The following is a 24,370-nucleotide window of genomic DNA, read 5'->3' as shown; positions in this document are numbered from 1 at the left end:
ACACTGCAACAAGTAAAAAGTGTTTTACGTGCTGGATTTCTCCTTTGCTACGATCTCTCCCGGCTGCCTCGCCCACATTAACAGACATCTGTGTGCGTGTTGATGAGGTCAGACTCTGTAGCCTTGTGACCTTTATGTTAGCTGTATTGTGTGGTTCCTCATCCCCCCACCATAGCCACATGAATCTGAAATAAACCAGAAACATCCTGTCCTGACAGACTGAACCCAGACCATACTGTGAAGAATTCTCTCATGGTACGTGTCTATACCAAATTTTAAACGACAGATCTATCTCGAGTGTCTACGTAGCCTATGTCACATTTATGTACAGCCTGTACACCTTCACAGTTCCAAGATTCCCTAAAACGTCCATTTTCCTTGATCTGACCCACACTGGTAGATCTGAAATCCATCTCAGTAGGTATGGGTCAAATTTGACCCCATACAAAAAAAGTCCATAACTTACAAAATTATAAAATTGCACAATATTTTCATTTTTGTGTATTTTGGGTCACTTTAGGAAAAGTCATCAAACGTCAGGCTAGAATAAGGACGTCTGGGGTATATTTACTGCTGTCACATGTCAGAACGGGTCAAATTTGACCCCAAACAGCCTCAACGTTCAAAAAGTCCAGAACTTACAAAATTATAAAATTGCACAATATTTTCATTTTTGTGTATTTTGGGTCACTTTAGGAAAAGTCATCAAGCGTCAGGCTAAAATAAGGACGTCTGGGGTATATTTACTGCTGTCAAATGTCAGAACGGGTCAAATCTGACTTGAACCGGTATGTAAGGGTTCACATGATACACATTTAAATATGATACACACAATTATCATTCCTCCTCCAAACGAATTTGACTTTTGGGTTTGTTTGTTTTTTTCTTCTTCTCATGTTATATGTTGCTTCAGACCCTCTGTAAGCCTGGTGAACTCTGAAAGAATAATAAATATTTAGGGGAGTACAGTGCACCCTTGAAGCGATCGTCAGCCAGACAAAAGATGGAGCTTTTCTGTGTGACTTGTGCTTTGGCCGCGGCATTAAGTGGCAGCCACAGAGGGGTAGATGAATCCATGCAGTGTGTTCAAAGACTCAGCTAGTCACGCTCACAACATGATTTGAAGATTATTTTTTTACAGCATTTTTCTTACAAGCATTCATTGCCAACAGGCTGTTGCTCTACATCTATATATAACATCTCTATCATCTCCCAGTGCCACGGGAGATTCATCTGGAGGTAGCGGTGGCTGGAAGAGACGTACAGGAAGAAGTGAATTTTTCAATTAACCTACTTTGATCAGCCGCCTAAGTGTTTTTTTTTTTTGTTGTTGTTTTTTTTTGGTGGGAGGAGATATGGAGTCCTTCTGTGCGTAAACACTGCATGTCTTTTCCAATTTAGTGTTCCGTTATCATGTGGGATCATCACACGCCCACTCCTCCTCACTGTGTTGGGATTAAAGCAGCAGATTCGTTGCCACCGTCAGCCTACACGGTGGATTAAGACCAAAGCAAACCCCAGGTTGTTGCTCTTATTTTTCTCCTCTCTTAATTTCCCTCGCTCTCATTCTAAAGCAGCTCTTCTTCTCTCCTAAATGAGCCTCTTCAAGAGGATGAGACCAGCTTATAGTGGAAAATCAGCATTTTGGCGATCGAGGCCACTTGATGGATATCACACCACATTCATCAGCTTGTGCTGTGTAGAGCTTTAGACCAGTTGGTACTCCTTTTTTTGTTGCTTTAATCTTGATTTTAAGAGTCCTTCTGAACTCAGATGTAGACGTGATTGATTCCTGCACACCCTGAAGGTGCAGGAGAGTGGCTCATTTGTCAGGTACTTAGACACTGGCAGTGCGGTGCTTCATAATCGCATATCTGTGCATATGATCGGGACGCTTGGGTGTTACCGTGTCAAACATGGTTTGCCAGCACTTGGTTAACAGTCCAATACATGGCCTGATTTACAGAGGCCCTCTGTGCTTACTGCAAGTGGAATCAATACTAAGTACATCAGTGTTCGAGCAGAGGAAGGAGGCAGCCAGAGCCAGCGTCTTGACCATCAGGCTTATTTACTGTAAGGCCATAGTAGACGATTACCTAGCTACTGACCTTTATCAACTTTAGAGCCATTAAGGCTGACTGGGTGGGAGACAGAACAAATGAAGGGCCATAAAGCAACTTTTAAATGAGTGCGGTCAGGTGTAATGTATGAGTGATTCAGTGCTGCCCGCTAATGACGAGATGCAAGTTGATATTGCTGCTGGTCGATAAAAGCTCTGTATGGAAGCCCATTTCTGCCAGGTAAGAAAAAAAAAAAGAAAAGAAAAAAGATAAAAGGTCACGGTCTGTCAAACTTATTGCTGACACACTAAAAACAGCTCACGCAGTTCCATGAAAAAATGTAGATCAATAAAACCTTTCTCTCCGCTAATAAATCCTCAGAACTCTCTGATCCTGCTCGTCCTCCTCTGGCGTCTCCATTGATAGCGGCAGGTTACCAGGGCAACAGCTGCTCATCATCTCCTTTTGATCGAGTGAAGTGCATTTAAGACAGTACAAGTAGATATTCGGTTCATGGTTTGTCCCTCCTTGACCAGTTTGGCCCTCATCAAAGTGTCTCATGTCTTTATACCTGTAGACTCAACACGTCGACTACGAGAAGCGACTTCTGGCAGCACATGTCAGGGTCTGACTACGATTCAGACCTCGACATGTGCTGCTGTTATGTCAGTTTCATTCACTTTACCTGTCAGTGGTCATAATGTTTTGCTGCATTAGCTCATTGCTGAACACAAGGAGACGAGTGTGATTGCATTTCAAGTGCAAAACCGAAAGAAAACGAGACCTTCGGCACAAAAAAGTGCGAGAGTTGATGCTGTAAGTCTGTATGACTGATAGAATACAATCGGTTTTCTTTCTTGGCAGAAATGAGCTTCCACAGGTTAGGATACGCGTTAGAACTTTTAGCAGTCTAATTACTATCCTCTGACTTCTGGACGGAAAAGCTTTTAGTAAAGTGCAACTTCCTCCCAACGTCGTAAAGCCTTCAAGACTAATAGAGTCACCGGTGCTAATGTAGCAAAGCCGCCTCGGCAGCTGTTCTCACTTCAAACGAGCTCTATCGCCATGTTATATGGATGATGCACCGTGGGTATGCTCAAAGGCTTTCAGATTCATTATTAAGCGAATGAAGAGGTACCTGTGTGAATCAAAGCTTATTCAAATGTGCACTGTTGTTAGGCGTCTTTGCCTACGAGTATCCAGGTTTGGTGTGTTGGGATTTTATTAGTGTAAAGAAAAGCAAATCAAACAGCCGCTCCGTATGTGCTTTCAAAAGGGGAAATGTGTACAATGTCGGCGTTATTTACACCGTTTTGGCTGTTATTCCTGTTAGTGCTGATGACATATTGCTCACCAAGCTAAATCCTGTAATCTGGGCATGCGAGGAACTCGAGCAATCTGTTTTAAACAAAAGCCTCGTCCAGCCATGTTATTTACCCACTTATCTGCAAGACAACATGACCTGACGAGATGTCTAATGAGACCAGAACACCTCAACAGTGCCTCAATCTAAGTATCTGTTGAACCATTTAGAAACAAACCTGGAATCTGGAAATCCGTGTAGTCGACCAAACACGGGCTGTTGGATCCAACAGCAGCTGTCTGGCAGCCAAGGCCGAGTGATTTAGGTATCAGTGGAGCCTCATCGTACTCAAACCTTATTCCGTATGACTTTTATGATATCCTGCAGGTTGATGAAAACAGCTTTAAAGCGCTGAAGCAGTTTCTGAGGTGTCAGTGCATGGAGCTCTAAGGTGGTGGGGTTAAACTCTTGGCAAACTACAACTACAGCAACTCAGTAACGTGGCGTTCATGTCAGATACACGTCATTGCTTTCCATTTCAAGTTTGCAAATCCACATTGCAGTGTTAGCTTTAGGAATTCCATCAGCATTTATTCACTATTTTCACACTTCTTAGTAAAATCCCATCAAAAGCTGAGTTCAGAAATGTGAGAAGTTGGGTTTTCTGTGTGTGATTCAGGTGAGCTGACCTTGTTCCTCTCTCTGCTCGTGCTCAGTTATTTGCTGATCTGGATCTAAGTTTAGTCACTCTGTTGGGTAAACTGTTGTTGCTGTAAAAGCAGCCCACCTCAGCTGGTACTCCTGTGAACTTACTCCGGTATAAATATGCATGCTGGCTGTATAGCGACTTTGCCTGTGAACACAGTTAAATTGAACGTCACTTGTGATCAACGCGCCTCAGTAAACAGGCTTTACACGCTGTCTTTACCACCTCGCTGTGTACCTTTGGGCCTCCCTCCCCTACCTCCATCCCTTCCCTTTCTTCTTCTCCACCTCCTCTTCTCGCAGCACTCCACACCTATCACGAAGGCTCAGTGTCAGCCAATTAGGAGAGACGGTGACACTGCTCCCCCTCCAGCAGACGAAACCAGGGCTCCTTGTTTCTTTGAAAGACAAGCCACAAAAGGCTCACTCCGAAACATACTGCAGCACAAAAGGATCACACTTCCATAATTGGCTGTCTCGGTTGACGTTCAAAAGGCGGCCTATTCTCTTCAGATCGGCGGCAATAAACAATACAGCATGAATAAAACATTAATCACAATTATTCATGTCAGGGATATAAACAAATGATTGCCTTTTGTAAATATTTCATTCACGGTGTCTTCTCGCTGCGTTGCCTGTGTGGCCCTGAACGGGGTTGAAAGGGATCACAAGAGGGGGAGATGATCTTTTCTGAGCTCAGGCGTTTTGTTAAGCATTAATGGGGCCAACGCTGTATGGAAGTGGCTTTAATCTTCTTGCCGCCAGAGCCGCTATCTCTCTCTCTCACCCACCTCCCTCTCGACTCATCTTCGCTCTCCATCCTCGCCGCTCACCTCTACAGCCTTCCCGCCCCTCTCATCCTGATCCCCTCTCCCTCCTCCTTTCATCTCTTTGCCCTATTCTCTCCTCTTTAACCCCCCTCCCTTCCCTTCGATTGACGGATTGGGCTATCACCTCTCTGTGCGCTGCAGTACATCATCTTAGATCTGGGTTATTCAAATTAGGTTAAAATCTCATTTTTTTCTCCCCCCTCTCCCCTCAATGCCGGTTCCAGTTCAGACCCATTTGTCATTTTTTAGCTTCCTGAGAGAGCAAGAAGCCAGAGTTGCGCCAACATGTGCTGATAGCGTTTAGACGGGATGCCCTATGAGGACGACTACGTGCACGCTGAAATTAAAAACAGTGTTTTCTTTCAAAATTGCAATTTCAATAAAAATTCACAAGCTATCTGAACAAGGTCCATCTGACAGTTTGTAATTGATTTTACTGGTTGTTCACTGGTTATATTTACAAATATCGTCTTCAGATATGAACAACTCTTAAAATTTAGTATCAGAAAATAAACGCTAAAGATTATTGAACGCTCTGCTTGACCAACCAAAGATTGGTTCATGAAGGGACCATCACTAGTACATCTAAAATGATTTTGTTGTTTAAATAAACACCAATGGAGTGATTGGTCTTGTATTAGAAAGGTGATCGCCTCTGTAGAGCCGGACAGAAGAAATGAGTCGGTGTCTTGGCTTCAGGACGCTGAGGCTCGTGGAGGGGATTGAATCTACCACCTAAAACACACCCGTCCCGCTGGTCATCATCAGCTTTCTACGTTATTGTCAGCATCTCAACCAGCTTCATAAGATCGTCACCTGCAATTACTTTCACTTAGCAGGTGAGCCTAATTAAAAATGGTGGAATTTCTTCAGATCAGACGCTGGATTGTGCCAAAGTCCCAACAAAAAACCTATTCTGCTTTTACATGATCCATATTATGACAAGAACAGCTCAAATGGAAACAAAGTGAAACAGCAGTCCATCATTATGTGAAGATGTGAAGGTCAGTCATTCAAGAACATTTCAAGAACTTTACATGTTCAAGTTCAGTCTGCAAAACCACCAAACCCTGTGGTGACAACAGGAACGGATGGAGACCAAAACCAAGACCTCCGCTGCAGAGGAGACGTTCACCCTCACGTCACAAGAACTCAAGCAACAAACGTATGTTAGCAAGACACTGTGTCATCATCTGGCACCAACAGACCATCATGGTGGAACTGTTGTAAAGAAATCGCTATTGACGTGGACGTGGAAGAAGAAGAAGAAGAGACAAGGAATGGACATCAAACCAGTGGGAATCTGGACTTTATCTGACAAGCCCAAATTCTAGCCATTGTCTTTGTGAACCAGAGAAGGTGAACAGGTGGGGATCCACATGTGTGGTTGCCAATGTAAAGCATGGAGATGGAGCTGTGACGCTGTAGGTGACTGCTCGAGTTCAAGGCAACACTTAAGCAGCATGGCAACCACAACATCCTGTTCCATCAAACTCCATCTCATCTGGTTCCAGCTTAGAGAGACCATCATGAGTTTTTCATCGGGACAATGAACCGAAACGCACCTCCACATGGTCTCCACAATCACAGACCTAAACCCAGCTGACATGGTTTGTGGTGAACTGGAGGGTTAGGGTTAGCAGCCAAGTGTTCAGCACATGTGGGAAGACTTTCAAGGCTGCTGGAGAAGCTCCATTAAGCTCTGCAGAGCTGTTGCCAAAGAGAATGCATGTTTCACTTGCTTTATACTTTATGTTTACTACATCAGGACAAATGTATTACTAAGTAGTTCTGATCTATTCATTTTTGTTCTCCAAAATAGAATAACTAATGACAAACCTTTGGTTCAATAGATGTGTTCAAACTTCTAACTGGTGGTTTGTGACAAATTGGTCAATTTTCTGAAGGTAACGTGAAAGTAAAGGACATCACCTGAACTTAAGGAATTGGATCACATCGTCAGTGAAAAAAATCTCAATGGTCTGTTTTCCAGTGTCACTGTGTTCAAGGACAGAAGCAGCTGCACGTTGAGAAAAGACAAACGGGCCACCCAAGGATTCACAGACTTATAAAGTTCTCTTCAGACAACGTGGCATGTTCCCTACTTTGTCCTGAACTATTATGGCTTTTGCTTGTAACACACTGCGGCGGCGCTGTCGAGGATGAGCGCTGTCCCACCGGATTTGGCGACATGTAGATTTTTACATGCGCATTGTTTCCAACGAGACAAGAGTCATCCATCTCACACGCAGGATAAGCAGAACTAAGCCACTGCCACGTCACCAGGTAATGCCTTAACACCTGAGATTGGCTTCTCTTCGCTCCATACAACCTTTTCTCCTATTTCATCAGCAACATGTTCTAATTTCCCATTTCCTCCACACACTGGATATACGGGCTATGATAACGGATTAGTCTGCTCCCTCCTGGCAGCCCCCTAAAGCACATTTCTTTTTCCATCACTGCTCTTCTTCGTCTTTCCCTCTCTCTTAAAGCGTCTGAATTTTGTGTTGCATATTTATTCCTGCAGAATTAGCATCACAAACACTCTTCCCGAGCTCTTTGTTATGCTTCAGGGGGAGGGAGAGTGAGGGAAAGTAGATTACGCTTTGCGTTTCTCTGAGGCACACTCAAAGCAGGCTTTCTAGGCTTCCTCGTGCTTTTGAGCAGTGCTCAGGGCTTATGGAGACGCACTCCATCTACTTGAAGTAAAGACGACTACGACTTAAAATAATGTTGTTTCTCTGGCATTCCTGCTAACCGTATCTTTTCCCCCTCTTTCACCCTCACTTCCTCTCTCCTTAAGTCTTATTATTCATCTTTTGCCTTCTATCCCTCCTGCTTTATCCAAGCAAAGAAACACTGACCACATTTGACACAAGTAAAGCTTCAGAATTTGCTTTTATAGATTTTATGCAAAATAAAAATGGCTTAACTTGTTGGAGAGACTTGATGTATGCCAGTAGACACGTTGGAGTCCACAGCGGCGAGCCACAGCTTCACTCAGAGATAAAGCAAGTAAGGATTTTCTCATAACAACAGTGTAAGTCAAGGCCTGAGATATATTAGACAGTCGTCAGTGTGTTGAATGAAGGAGTAATGAGTAGGTGTAAAGATCTGAGCGATCCGGACAAAGGCTGAATTGTTAGTCAGATGACTGGGTTGGTGAGTCTCTGTACTGACAGCGCTGCTTGGAGGTACAAAGCCATGAACCAGCCATACGCTGTTTCAGGACAAATGAAAAACTTCCCATTTAGCATGTTTTATACGCAGCTTCTAAAGGTTCACTCTGAGACGATCAGTGTGTTTTATACGATATAACTTCAGGTTAGCTTGTTCTTTTTTCCATTAATGAGCTAATTACATTTTCACACTCAGGGCTCCCTTATGTATGAGAATGACACCTTTAGCATGAAATGTGTCGTTCGCTTGCATCGGTTCTGCTGCAGGAATGACACTTGTTCTGATGTTTGGTCAAGAGCAAAGGCCTACAGAAGAACAGCGCACGCTCCATCATCGTGTTTGGCACTGAGCTTCTTCAGGTTCCCTCAATAAAACACATTCCACATTCAGTTTGGCTGAGGTGCAAAGGACACTCTATATTTCCGAACACTCCAGGTTTGCTCATGAACCAACAACACATTCTGCATCCCACTGCTTTAGGTTGCTCATGACAAGCTAATAAACAGACAGCTCGTGTTGCCTCCGTGTCCCTTATATCCTCGCTAAGGAACAACCATGTGTTCTGCTCACAGATCAAGCTGCTTCAGGTTCACTCGTAATGACCTGAGCGTCACATCCACCTGCTTACGGTTGCTCTTGGTGAACCTGAAGTGATCACGTTTACATTCCTTCATGAGCTTCACTAAAGGAATTTCTAAAGTGAATCCAGTAAGAAAGAACTGCAGAAAACACTCATTTTCACTGCAGAAGCCAATGATGCCATAAATAAAGTCAATATGTCTCCAGAAATTAATAAAACTAATCATTGTATCGTCAGACAATGTGGACACACAACTTGCTGAGGTGGTTTCAAAACAAGCAAAACTGTTCTCTGTGTAAAACAAACAAAAAAGTTTATATGATCATTATTTTAAATGTTAAAAATGAATCACAGCTATTAAAAAAGAATTTCAAAAATGAATCACTTTCTCTTCTTCTTTCATTCTGTGTGACTTGGCAGAAATACAATAAAAAAAAATAAATAAAAGATTCAGTATTCAACTGTTGGACGCTGTGGTGCATCACCAGAAGATTATAAAATCATTAGGAACAAAGATTAACTTTTCTCACAATATAAGCACAAGACAAATAGTTTGCAATTAAATATTGTGTCATTAGGTAGGCAGCCGCCTCATAACGTGTAAAACTTCATCATGTTGTGCACGGTGTATGCATCATATCATTCTAATTGTCATGTACTGACAGCGTGCTGAATTAAGGCCAATAATCGGCAGTGAAATCCCGAGTAAACCCTGATTTATAGTGAGACCATCTGCAGTACACCACAATTCAGTGTTTAAACAGATGAAGAACACTGATCAACGTGTACGGCCATGCCTACACTTTTAAATGACACAGCATGCCAGCATTGCCACAGAATGCTGACTGTGTTTACTGGACCACAATCATATAGTTAAACGTTAAATATTATTCCCTGAAGCCGAAGCTCTTTCTTAGTTTTGTCTGAACATCTGTCAAAACCCCAAACTTTAAGCGTTGTCACAAATATCTTCTGCACCGGTTAACCTCCACAGACAGCATGTTTAAAGTATAGACTGATTAGATTGTGAACTTATGCAGAGCTGCCTCATCCTCTGGTCTCAGCAAAGCACTCAGCATGTGAAGCGTCATCATGACTGAAAGTGACGACAGCAACAAGCATGAACTGGTGGTGGCACATGATTCAAAAAGTTTGCCTTTGTAATTAATTAATATCGATTAATTTGCTTTTTTTTTTATGTGTCCACTACATTCACAGATTAGTGCAAATTCAAAATGCAATTATTGAGATTATGTTCTTTTTCCTCTGAAGACTCTGTTGCACAGTCTGGACACAACAACGCTCTCATCCAGGCCGCCATCAGGAAGTTTTTTAAAACACAAAATCACTGCTCTGCTACTGTGTGCCAGAACTTAGGGAACTGAGAACAGTGCACTTTTTTCTGTAATTAATTAATCGAAATTAACGCATTAAAGTCCCAGCCCTAGCACAAACAAATCCAGTTTGTAGATGAGACAGTAATGAGTGTTTCTGTAGGAAGTGGACTGGCCTGTTGTTGGCTGTGTGTCAGCAGGTAGTGTGTGCTGTCAGCTCTGTCTGACACAAGCCTGTCCCTGTGAGTCTGATGAGAACCTCAAGGGAGAGCTTGCAGCTCATCCAGGCTAAATGCTCCTGACAGAGCAGAGGCCCCAGGGTCAATGAGGTCCATCCCGAGACACGCGTAAACGCACATGCAAAGGTAGAACACACACACACACACACACACACACACACACACACACACACACACACACACACACACACAGCGCCGTGTCGCCCCAGGCCTGTCCCCGCGATGTCAGACCTGAGATTCTCCTCCCTCCATTCACCCTGTGTTTAATCGATGTGCCCGAGGCAAACTCTCATCCTCAGCTCCTTCCATACCTTCATCCTTCCTGATCAGCCTCCAGTCTCTCTCACCAGCTCCTCGCCCGGCCCTGATCTGCCCCTGATCTGCCCCTCCTGTCTCATCCTGTGACGCTGCTGATGCGCTGTGCAGCGGTGGCAGCTCGGTCACAGCTCCTTTTCCTTCCACTCTATTTCATTCTCTTCAGGTGGACAGGGAGGATGATTGAGATGATGTGACTGGGAGCTTTGGGAGTTGTTTTTGCTTCCTTTTTTAATCACCATTAAATTAAAAATAACATGTAACACACTGTATGTGAATACATTAAGATGTGAATACAATAATTGAGGGACAACAATGTATGTCTCAGCATGTTTGAACCTGTGGGTGTGATCTGGGGAATTGAGGGCAGCCTCCTTCAGCTGGAATGGTTAAATGTCGGGGCACCAACTTTAGTTGTTCATCTTTAGCTGATGACACCATCATTTACTGTGTAAGTGCTGTTGCTTTGGCGTTTGCGTATCTGCAGTCAGTTGACATCATCCAGTCACATCTGTTGCACCTCAGGCAGGTTCAGTGCTGACAGAACCAAAGTCATGTTGTTTTCTGGTGAAAAGAAGGTTCTAGAAGTCCACCATGGTGTTGTAACTGCACAAGGCTCACCTATTGAATTAGTGGCCTTGTATAAACACTGAGGCATCACAGTTTTAAAGCCCATACTGAACATCTTTTAAAGAAAATTGGGTTTCTTTTTCAGGAACAAGTCCTGGTTTAATTTTAATGCCAGGAAACGGCGTGTTGCTGCCACCTTCTTGCCTCTTCTTGACCATGGAGATGTTGTTTATTTGAATGCTTCATCCCAGTCTCTCAAACTGTTGGATGCTGTTTATCGTGGAGCTCTACGATTTACAAGCGGCTGTAAACCCTTCACACACCTTTCCACGTTGGACTCTTTGGTTAACTGGTCCAGACTTCTTCATTGGTATCATTTCATTTACAAACCCATCCTGTCACACAAACAGTCCAGCCTACGCTCCCAGGACTTCATTACAGAACTCAGTCTCAGTCTGCCCCCTCAGCCTGGAACTCACTCCAGCAGGTTCTTAAACTGTCCAACTGGATTCCCCCGGGGGGCTCCAACCATCTGGTAAATACTCTGGAAAGATCATCTCTTGTTCTTAGTGTTTTATTCTATTCATCACCTGGCACTGTCTGCACTTCCTTTTGAATGTCTGATGTTGATCCTGTCTGCCTGTAACTCACAGTTAGTTTTTATCGTTGAGTCTGTTGAGGTCCCACAGTGTTGTCTGTCTCTGGGTTCATGTTGTATTGAGACCCCGTGTCTCAGTGAGATTAGCTGCATAAATAAAGGACATACAGCTAATAACTGAAGAAAAATGGATAAAGTCTCATAAATGATCCTCATAAAGTTAAAGCTGTTTATTTGGAAAACTGATTGACATTTAAATGAACTACAACCACAACCAAAAGCAGCACATCAGCAGCTCGGTTTAAGGAAATAAGGAGGGAAAAATAATAGGAATGAATAGGAAAATGTCATGTAATTTACTGCAGCTGATCATTAATCTGACCGTGAAACAAAAAAACAACAACAATAAAAAATGTTTGGAAGCTGAAGATTTCAAATGGAAGATTGATGTGCCTCTGTGTACAGAGCTAGAATCAAGACAGAGCTAGCTTAGCTTAGCATAAGAAAAACTAAAAAAAAAAAAAGGAGGAGGGGAACAGAAAGCCTGGCTCTGTCTAAGTAAAACACAAAAACATGCTTGTTATTGCAATTTTCACATTTTATCTGCTTGTACAATCCATGCAAACAGAAAAGATGAAAATGATATTACTGCCCAATCATAGAGCTCGTGGCCATTTTGACACTTTTATTCATGAATCATTAAAGTGAACAGGTATGTGTTAATTAATGGGAAATACGTGGGTTTTTTTGTACCCTTCTTCCACCCCTGATGCTAAGCTAAGCTACTGGCATTCTGACTGCAGTTCACCTAACACTGCGTTTATGTTAAAGAAACTGGTCACCAATAAAGCCCATAACATTTGGAGCTGTAATATGGCGGGAAAAAAACAACACACAACAATGCTGCTCAAAAATACATTTTTAATTATAATGTAACCGTTCTTCTAATACAAGCCACAGAATGTTCAGCTGAACAGTGCATATCTAATTAAGGACAGTGAGAGGAGCAGTTCTTGTCGTGGTCATGGTATCCAGAGATTATTAGATTTTTGCTCTGCTGTACACTTTTGGTGTCGTTATCACAGTTAAGCCACACACCGTACATCACAAAGTAAATGACGGGGCATCACACCTACGTCAGTTCAAATCAGACGTGATCCTGTCTGGATAATGTTGCTCTAAAGTGATCAGACGGTCTCTGCCGAAGCTGGAAATGGAAACATAGTCGACTGTAATCGATCTGAGGAGAAGAAAACATTCCACCATCCCTGTAAAGTCATCCATCTGTAAAAATCCCCAGATAATAGCCGATGAAATATACCTCTCTGCAGTGCATTCCATCACATTGCAGGAATAGTGTGGAAATGTAAAATGTCTGGAGCAGCCAATTCTCAACAGAGGTCTTACCATCCTTCAAGAAACAACAGCAAACTCAGCACAGTTTACAGCAGGGACCAGTGGGGCTTCAGGGACGCGCTAACAGAGCTGGTGTCTTTACACTGTACTGGAGAATAATAACCATAAAAGTTTGACTGACTTTATTTTACAACACGGTTGTATACGCGGGCAGCAAGACCTTTCAGAAAGTGACACCTTCTTATGTTTTCTTTTTGAGCAGGAAGTCGCGAGAGGAGCTGCTTTGTACGAGGGATGGGACGAACACATGGTGGAAAACAGAAATACAAACGGCGCTAGAGTGCAGTTACATCAGGGGTGTCGAACTCCGGTCCTCGAGGGCCGCAAACCTGCAAGTTTTAGATGTTTCCCTTCTTCCAACACACCTGATTTAAATGGTCAGGATGTTATCAGGCTTCTGCAGAGCTTGGTGATGAGCTGATCATTTCAATCAGGTGTGTTGGAAGAAGGAAACATCTAAAACTTGCAGGTTTGCGGCCCTCGAGGACCAGGATTCGACACCCCTGAGTTACATTCTGCTTACAGACGTGTTTCTGTTCACTTTCACTCAGTCTTAGTATAAAAACACTGAACTATGCACTGCGACCTCAAAGTACCAAAAGAATCCATGATAATGTGTCCATGAGCCTGATGAATAAAAGGTCATTTTAAACAAGAATTCAATCAGGTTTCAGTTTGACCTTTTGACAAATGGGTCTATTTGCAGGATGTGGCTAACCTAGCTTAGCATCAGGGCTTCACTTCTTCACCTGCCAATAATTCTGGCATGTGACCAATTAGCAGATCTGACTAACAACAGACTGACTTGAGTCTGTCCACTGCTGAACAGCGTCTCGGGTATTGTCCTGCTGACAGTGTTTGTGTTGCAGGGAAAGTCCACACTGTCTCGATTTGCTTGTCTTTGCATAGGAAGCAAATATCCATTTCTTTTAGTAGCAGCTCATGCAAACGTTACGGAAAGCAGCAGCCAGTTGGGCCACGAGCACAAAGGATCGTTGGCTTTGTGCCTTTCAGACCAAAGTGGAAGAACTGTTTGGAAATCTAGAGCGACACAAAAAGAAGCATTTTAGTGAAGGTAGAAGTCCGATAAAGACAGGACATGTTCAAAGTGCTGCTAGACATACTTCTTGTTGCATCACTCTCAGTCATACAGGTCTCTGTTGTCATTCTGTACAACCTCTGCACACTGTGCACATGATACCAGGTGATTAATTCTGTACACTGTGCCTGAATCATGACTCCTTCTAACTACATCGGTTCACTAAACAAACAATGCCACTGCTCCACTTCTTGGTGCCATCGTTTGACTATGTGCTCGCTGTGAACTTGCAAAACAAACCGACGTCCACACAGGCCTCTCCTGTCTTGGTGTCTATGCAAACGCCAGGAGACGAGAGTCTCACTGTAGCATGAAGTCTCAGCGATCAGCTTCACTGGAGCCACCAAACACCAGAGAGCAGTTCCCTTCATGTGTTAACCATCTCGACTGAAGTGTGCCCTTCGGATGTATTCATGTTAGTGCAAATGAACAACACAATGGAAACCTATTGACTGTCTGTTATGTGCCTGTAGTGCACTGGTCTACATCACAATAAAACAGTGTGTAAAATCAATATGTGTTGTCTGATAGGCAAAATATACAAAACACGTCGTTCAGATACATCTAGATATTTAATAGTATGAACAACTGGAGAAAAACACAACGTAGTGTTTGGACGGATTTGTGATGTAGAATTATAAATGTGTGGTTTGAACAGGACTGCACATTGTTTGACTGCGTGGTAGCTGTCCACAAGTTGATTCATTATTGAAGTCAGTGAAACATCACAGACGTTTTCCCATGTGCTAATAAAACCATTCTGACCCACTGACACTGACTGTTGGGCTCAAAATGGACTTAGTTACGTTAGGAATCTGAAATTCACCTTCACCTAAAATTGCTCTTCAGGAATTAAACTGACGAAATCCAGAGTGTTAAACACAACAAACAGAAAGCAGTCGTCCATAGTCAACAGTCTGGAACGATATTACCGACGGAGAACTTTGATACCAAATTAATCCTCACAGTTAATCTGCAGCTGAAACCAAAAGTTTACATACACAGTATAAACTCACCTACCAGTGAGTTCCCTGGTTTCAGGAATCTCTGTTATCTCCACTCTGGACTCTGAGATCCAGATTCACAGAGATGTTTGAATTGATCCCAGTTTGCTGAGCGATACGTTTGTTTTAATCCATCTCAGCTCTCACCTAGTTATGCCATCGATCATGAACACAATCATTTTCTTTTATGGTATCACATTAAAGTCAGAGCTAATGTGTGGGATTAGCAGCACAACAACTGCTCCTTTGTTCTGGAAGGAGCCAGCTGATGCCAGTGTCGCTGAGCTGCAGAACATCAGTGTTCATAGAGGTCTTGCTCTTCTTCTGCTTTGTGCTGAAGAGGCAGCTGAGCCAAAGGTGACACTGTTGACTGAACAGCTCATTTATGAACAGCTCATCAACCCTTACAGTCAGAGAAGAGCTCGGATGAAGCTCCGAGTGGAGCTGCTCCTCCAGTTGGGGCGGTTCAGGTACCTGATGCCTCCTGGACATCAAACTTTGGACAGGGCAGGAAAGAAGGAACATGAATGAAAGAGAAAACGTTTGGACATACATGCAGGTAAAGCAGCCGAGCCAGCGGTGGTGTCCCGTCACAGGGGGACTGACTGTGAGTACATCAAGATTACAGGAGCTTAGAAGACAGTCAGAGCTGTAATTAAAATAAACATCTGAGCTGGACAGACACCGTGTTTTTGTTGCCTAAAGCTTTGAAATACGTTTAAGTCAACATTGTTTGTTTTTCGTACATTCAAACATACAATTGTGAAATCTGGTCGACTGTAGAAACGTGAACAGCAGCACGCTGCCAGTGCAGACACATAATAGAGAATGCACTGCTGGCCCAGGGCAAACACTGGTTACATGTCAAGCAGGCTCCCTCAAGGCCTGTAGTTATGTTCAGGAATTTTTCCTGAAGCTTAAAACAATGTCGATTTTTAATATGCACACCTTGATGTTTTTTCCAGTATTATCAGGATGAAGAGAAAAGCTTCGCAAAGCCACAAAGAAACAACAGAGCAATAAGTAACGCTGGGAGAAACGCACACTTTAATGGATCTGAGCGCGCTTTGAAGGGTGCTGCCACTAAGAAAGAGATAACAAATCAGCACTGAAATTAAAGGCAGCAGAGTAGCTTTGAAGGCTGTCTTCTCACTCTGTTTGCATCCCTGTCTGGGTGTGTGTGCAGTTCATCAGCGCCACACCGGCTCCGGCTGCACCTCTGATTCTGTGACTGAACGTAACGAGATCTAAGATGCCTGGGATCGGGAGAGGCACCAAATCCAATGATTTCTAATAGATTGCAAGTTTTTTTTACAATTGTGACTTGATACAAACCTAATTCTGTAATTTGTGAATTAAAGTGATTCTTTTAAAAGGTCTGTTTTTTGATTCGACTATTGAGCGATGGGTCGGTTGTTTTATTGTTTTGGCGTCACACTTTTAGCCATTTATCAGATCAAGAAACTGGAAACAAGAAGAATCGACTGATTTTCATCTTTCTGACGGTCCACAAACTCCACAAATCAAAGCTTGACTGTAACAGTTCATCAAAATCACTTCATTCTGAATGTCTTACTCCAAAAAAAAGACAAATATAAACCATTTACACCAGATCCTGTAAAACAAGAAAAAACTGCACAATCTTGAAGCCAGTCGTGACTCAGCTGCGAACAACAGTCATGTGACAAACATTCAGGGAAAAAAAACCAAAAAAAAACTGTGCCAAGACTTCAGAGGGGATTTAGACAGTTTAGGGTCACTCAAATTACCGGCTTCATCCTCGGGGTTATTAGATCCACACATGTAGCATCAGTCTGTAGCAGTTTGATCTCGTTGCTGATACCAGACAGACTTTTGTTATCGAACTTTTTTCTCCATAACTTCCTGAAAGACTTTTGCATTTAGATGCACATTATTGTTTTGTTGCAGAGACGTGTGTCCCTGCTGTGTTCAACCACTGCCAGAAAAGTGGCATGTTTGCTCTGTTGCTAACCCTCTGAGCGGTGCTGTTCTGACCCCATGCAAAGCATCATGGGAACCATAATGACAGGACATAGCCATGTTGTTTATCCAAATCAGTGACTGCTGGCTATTTTTATTTAATGTTGCTTGTGGTTTTATTTATGCTCTGAATGTTTCATGGATTTCATATTTGTTTCAGGTGACTGCAGCCCTTCCTGTGACGGTTGCATCGTGGTTGCGTGCAGTGTCACATGCCTTTGAAGAGCGTCAGGTTTAGGTGTCCACTGTCTGGGGCCCTTCAAAGAGGACTGTTGCACAACATCACGCTCTCCTTAATGAATATCTGAACATCTCTGAGCCTTCCGCAGCACCAGCAGCAGGTGCGCTGCGAGGAGGCCAAGAGTCCCCCGGTCTCCTGAAAAACTTCCAACTGTTTCATCAAGTGTCAGAGGACTCACAACATCTGTTTGATTTCATCAGCGGGGGCTTGCGCGGGCTTTGAGGTTCCCGTTGCTGTCGGAGAGCTCTGCGTGTCGCACCGGCAGCTGCACAGACAGACAGCAACAGGCGCGTCCTCGCTGCTCCTCTGCTCGTTGTCTGCTCTAATTGAGCACGCAGCGCTGCTCTAATAAGAATATCTGAGTGTGTTTACATGCAGGATCAAAAGTAAACTACGGCGTGTCCAAAAAGTTTCAAATCATTGGGAATCTGACAACGAAACAGCTTCCAACGCTGCTCGTGGGATTTGAACTCACTCTTGCAGCGGGAGATGAGATGCCCTGGAGTACTCGCACCACTCAGCTATTTTGACAGGCAGAGCGTAGGGGGAGCAGGGTGAACATATGGTCCCACTTATCCATCTGATTCCACATATTTCTGACACCATGTAGAATTAGGAACTTGCACTATGTACACTTGTAACATAGAATTTAAGACAAGTTTGCTCCAGCGAGTCTCACATGAAGCCAAAACTAGTGATAGTCTAAGATTTGTTGATCTTCTAACTCCCACGTTTACATCCACATGACCACTTCAAACCATTTGAATCAGAGATACGGATTTGCTCTGGTAAATTATAAGAGTCCAATCTGGGTAGACTGGGATTAGGCTGGCCTGTTGAGACATCTTCATATAAAGATGCCGTTTGCTGAGGAAACCTGTGGTGATACTGAAAGTTTAGAAAATGTGAGAAAGTGAATTTAAATTATTTTATCAGATGATGAACGTAGTTTTTAATACCTACAACTCAGCGCTATTACAATAACTGTAGTTGTCTGGATGAAATATGTGATTTTGGAACCTCCTCCATATGGAGCTTTCTGTCCTGTGGTTGGTGCACACGGTGGTTGGACCGCCTCATTTGAGAGGAAATGTGAAAATAACACAACATTACGACAACAGGTTTACTTTTTTAAGCCAACACCGTCAACATGTTTTTTTGTTACGGCACACAGCAAACAGCAGTCTGACCAGTGGAGATCAGAAACCAACTGGTTTAGTCGACCACTAAAACGCATTTGTTCACAGAGTATGCATTTCAATCCAGTGCTTCATTTTTCTTCATGTAAAGTCAATTAAAGGGGAAATTAAAGATCTGTTGCCGTGGAATCTGAAACATAGTGAGCTGACCATGGTTTCAAGGACACCGTTTGCTGTTTCCATTTATTTCAGATGCTCAGAAATCTTTGAATGTAGTTTCTAACCTCTGACTGTTGTTCTGAATGACCTCCTCTGCACAAATATTATGATGGCCACGTTGGCCCCACGAGTGTTCTCCATTGTCCATTGCTTAACTGACCACAAAGACTCAGAACGACTACAAAGAACCACAAACCAACAACGAGGTAGCACGGAACAATGGAAAAGAAAACGAATGCAAACAAACTACAGCAAGAGGCAGAATGACCAGAGGTGCCAACAGACCAGAAAGAGATGGAAATGTCTCAGAAGAGATGCAAAATGAACAAAAGTAGCCACAGAATGACCGGGAAGAGACACAAAAGGACCAAAACAAAGAAAGCATTGGCAAAAAGGTCACAAGAAGACCTGGAGTGATGTAAAGAGACCACCGAGAGACAGAATCCACTCAAAAGAGATGCAGAATTTCTTCAAAGAGAGACAAAATAACCACAAACAGATGCAGAGAGACGTCTTTCAGTCTGTATGTCTGGCTTGTATGAACAGAAGCCCTACAAACCTTGATTAAAATCATAAAACACAGATAATTAGCAAAGTATTTTCTTTGTCGTGGTTGTATTTGTGGTTTTGTCACATCAGTGGCATTAATAATAAAACTAAATCCCATTAAAACAGTAATGCTGGTATTATATATCATTGCTATATACTTTACATTATTATCATATGGTATGTGTCAAACGTATGAGTGCTGCAGTCCAAACTTCTTCTATTTATGTTACTACCTAACTGGAGGCACTTGTTCCATTTCAGCTCCTCTGCTTCTCCTTCTTCACTCTGTCTTAGCGCCTCAGTTTCAATAGATGGCTGTAGTCAGACAACAGACACACGGAGAGCAAAGATGACTTTACTTGAGTTGACAACAACTTCTTGTGGCCATTCAATGTACTTTATAATGCTAATGTGCTAATGTGGATTAATGGGAACACACCTGTTCAGGTTGGAAATGAAACATGAAATGAGGATGGATGTGTTTCCGACTGCTGCTTGGTTTTGGTCTGATACGTTGGTACTGTGACATTTAGTGGCTCTGAAGGCTGCATACAGCACCTTGGATGTTCAAGCTTTATATGTCATTGTTAATCTTATTTTATCAATTCATCATTTCCTCCTTGTCTTGGTCCACAACCCTTGAATATCCAACTTATGTTAGTGTTGAGAGAAATAAAACTTCTCACTTTTCAGAAGCTGGTATGGTGTTAGTTCAGTGATGTTTAGTGGTGGGACGCAATTTCGGGGAAAAAAATCTAATTATTAGAGGCTTTTTAATTAATTAATCTTGATTAATCATATTTTTATCAAATAGCAATATTTGACACAATAAGCAACACTTTTCAATTCATTAATAGTTGGTTAACGACTGAATCAATGAGTTAAACATAAAAAATGTTTATTTTTCATCTGTTCACTACATCCACTGATTAGTGCAAACTCAAAGATGTATTTCAGCTTTTATATTCAACATTTTGACTTAAACCTCTTTGTTGCACACTTTGCACACAACCATGGCTCTGATCCAAGATGCCTTAGAAAAGTTTGTAAAACGTAAACTTGTAAATTAAAAAGCGATGCGGTCTCGTCTTCCATCGCTGTTCATCAAACTTTCTTGTGCGCTGACGTCACTCGGTTCATCCTCTGCATCTTCTTCACGGCTGGCAAACGAGCTTTAGGTGCATTAGCGCCTAAAGCTCGTTGCTGAGATACACAAATAAGAAGCTGAATTTTTCTTTTTGAACATTTCATCTGTAGCTCTTCAGATCGTGCTGCAGCTGCCTGTGTTGTATATAATTACAGAACTCTGTAAAGGTAAAATGGACCCTGCACCTGTTACATGATTAGTTTGGTGCATTTCAGAGTCTTGGAAAAAAAAGAAAACTATACCAGGTAAGAAGATGTTTAAAGGACCAGACAATCAGACTTAACCTTAACAACACACTCCAGCATGCCAGGACAAAGACATGTTTCATACAGAAAACTGTTAAACAGTTGAAGTAAAAATGTTTAAAGTACAATCGTATTGGAGCGACTCCATCAGCATCTGTAATCAATTAATCAGAATGAATGCATCAAAGTTCCACAAATGACCAACATCTCAATCCACTGACTGATCACATTGGGTCGACCAGCTCATCCACTGGTTCACAGTGTTACTGGGTCATCACAGTAACAGCTCCCCTCGTGAGCATATTTAAATGAGTTACCAGAGGAGCAGATAGCCGGCTTACAGCCTCGGTTCAGGGAGGCTGAGTCCTCCATCTCTGTAACCTCAGTGTCAGAACTGAATGAAAACAACAGTAAACCAGCAACTCTTTCCTCCATCAACAGTCGTCTGTGAAGGTCATCCTGCTGCTTTAATCCTATTGGCTCCATTCAGTGGTGCTCAGTTGGCCCTAGACTCTCTATTTGTCCATCCCTGAGGCTGGCTTTCTGTTGTGTCCTTGGACACTGTGCTCACACTTCACAGCCAGCATGAGTGCCACACACACACACACACACACACACACACACACACACACACACACACATGCATATTGCTTCCACACACATCCACCAACAGATCAGCCATGGCCCTGGGGAGCGGGAGGTGTGAGCCAGAGGCATTTCTATCTAATACAGCTCTAACAGCTACTGTGTTTATTCCTGGTTCAGTTTAACACCTTCTCCTCGCCGCTCACCCTCCACCCGTCCCTCGACCACTGGGAGTGAAAAGGCAGGCGGGTGGTGGTGGTGGTGTGAAAACACTGAACGTGCTCTATGACACATATGCTTACTTGCGTCACCCAGTGTGTATGTGTGCGTTGCTCCCCGGGGATCAGAGTTGGGGTTTGATTTCCTCTCACCAAACGCCTCCAAGATTACCGTGTGCTATTCTTATCCCAGCGGTTGGAATAAAAGAGGAAAGCTCGCCTTTTGTCCCAACAGGGAGGCTCCTGATTGGGTGCCGTGCAGGATAACCCCCCATCACAGCTTCAGGCCTGGCTATAGATAACCCCAGTCTGTGGAATCAAGCAATACAGGCTTGAGCATGCTTGGGTTGACACTGTTGGATGACACTTTGCTCAGATGTCCAACGACCAGGATGGCTCTGACGAATATCCCAAAACATAACAAGCATTCAGTGTTTCCCAGGATTTTTATTTCAGGAGAGACCTAAAACCAGACATGTCAGGAGTCCGTAGGTGGCAGTCCAGGTGTGACAACATAGAGTTGTTAAATTATTTTGTGTACTTATCTAAGAAATCTGTTGCACAAGAGGGCGTGTCCGCCTTGATGAGCACTAGCTATCTTAAAAACACCACGTCTCCCATCTCTGCCTTTCTTGTACAGAACAGGTCAGCATGGTGCCATAACTCATCACAGAACATGTCTAAGGACTGTGTAGACTTTCCTCTCATTGTTATAAGGTTTGATGTGAAAATAGAGCTTTTGGTTGAGCAGGAACACTAGCTGTAATAACGGCGCCATTGTAAATGATGGAACAAGATGGCCGCCTCATACAAAATATTGTTGGTTTATTGTCGCTTTAGCTCCCTGACATGTGAAAAGTGGCTGTTTTGCTTAGTTTTAATGTCAGATGGAGCCGTGTGGCTGAGGGCGTAAAGTTGTCTGGTTGCTGGTGGCTTGTTCAGGTTATAGACCACAGCTGGGTCTTGTTTGTGTCTTCCTCATAGTTTGTCCTCACTGCAGCCGGTCCAGGCAGATGTCTGCCCTCTCTGAGCCTGGTTCTGTCAACGTTTGTTTTGTGTCCTTCCAGGTAAAGAGGAGGATTTTTTGTTCCTTTCCATCGTTACCAATTGCTTGCTTAGAGGGAGTCCAAAGGCAGATTAGTTTTTCTTGGTTCTGGAGGTGAAGTGTGATGAGATGAGGTGTCCTGTGACCTGAACTGAGTCACAGCAACATTTCCATGATGTGAAAATGGCCTTAAATGTTCAATTCATGAATGTGTTGCTGTTTATATCATAAGCAGTACAACAGTGGGGGAAGTCTGCTTCACGGCAGCATCACAGCTACCATTTAAATACACTGTGGAAGCTGGTAAGTAGCAGATTGAATGTAAGTCACAGTGCACATTAACATCACAGCAGTATTTATTTGTGAATAGTTTAAAGGATGTTTTTACACTCAGAAACTGTACGTTATGCCAGCACTTTACTATCAAACATGCGCTGTAATGCAAACGGGGAACTGTGAAAGCTCCAAACAGCAAGTGTGTTGAGGTGAGCTTTCTACTTTATTACTTTACTTTTACTTTATTAATTCAACTTCTGGTTTAAAATGTGTCAGTTCAATAGTCTTGTTGAAACTAATCAGCATCACAGTTAAAATAGATTCAATCGAATGCTGAATCTTTGTTGACGTCTCACAACGTTCAACACAGCAGACATCTAACAGAACATTTCATTCTGGTAGAGACCCAGTAAAAACCCAATAACTAGAGCGCACAGTTTGATCACTGCTTTTATCATCTTCAGCAAATGAATACAAACGTAGAAGCAAATATTACTTGAACAACATCTAACCGGAATGAGTCTTTGAAGGACTGCATTCACATAACGTTACCATGTGTAAAAGAAAAGACGTGTGTGTGTGTGTGTGTGTGTGTGTGTGTGTGGCTTTAAATAGGTCTTTCCAACACAGCATCAGCTCTCACAGGAACTCTGTCACCTCTGACCACAGGAACGGCTGCTTGTTTGTATGATTCAGCAGCCAGAACGTCTTGAGAGGGATTTGGGTCGACGACTGGATGCACGTTTGGAGTTTAAATAAAAAATAGATCCTTCTGACAGAGAAGGAGCTGCAGGATCTCGTGGATGTAGACAGTCTTTTTTTTTTCTGCCATTGATTGATGAAGTGGTGTTGGAGGCAGACCACAGGTCAGAATCCTCTGAGCCATTTAACTGGGGTGTCAGTGGATTATGACCCCCTGCAGCGGTCTGATTGAGGGGTTTTCTTCAGAGGATAAGGAGCATGGTGAGCTTAGGGCTTTTCTATTACCTCTCCTTCTTGAGCCAGTTCAACAGCAGTCCATTGCACTGTTGTCCACTACATGTGTTGTGTATTGATCACTATGCAGCGGCACACATCAGGTCACATCAGCCTTAATGCAAGCCTAGATGTAACCCAACCTTGTTTGAATCTATATTTAGTCCACAAAAAGCTTCTTATCTGCTGCTGTGAATGTTGAGTACCTGGTAGATCCCTGAAGACAAATCCTCCTGCACACAACAGGTGATGCTTTTTACATTGTGGTCATTTGTTTCAGTGGAGGCGGACCAGGACACCGTCACTTTATTTGATTGTAGAAGAGGGATTTTACCAGATCATCAAGCTCAGAAAAAAAAGCAGATAATGTAAAATTCTAGTGACTGAGACTGTTCCTGCCAGAATAATCACAATGACCAAACTATCATTTATGTCCAGCTGTTAATAGGAGGCACTAATGAAACTGGAGAAAGATGGAGCGTCAAAATGGATGT

This window comes from Stegastes partitus, unplaced genomic scaffold (assembly GCF_000690725.1).
Source record: "Stegastes partitus isolate 25-593 unplaced genomic scaffold, Stegastes_partitus-1.0.2 Scaffold774, whole genome shotgun sequence".
In the NCBI taxonomy this organism is placed as follows: domain Eukaryota; kingdom Metazoa; phylum Chordata; class Actinopteri; family Pomacentridae; genus Stegastes; species Stegastes partitus.
Note: the sequence above shows the minus strand (reverse complement) of the source record.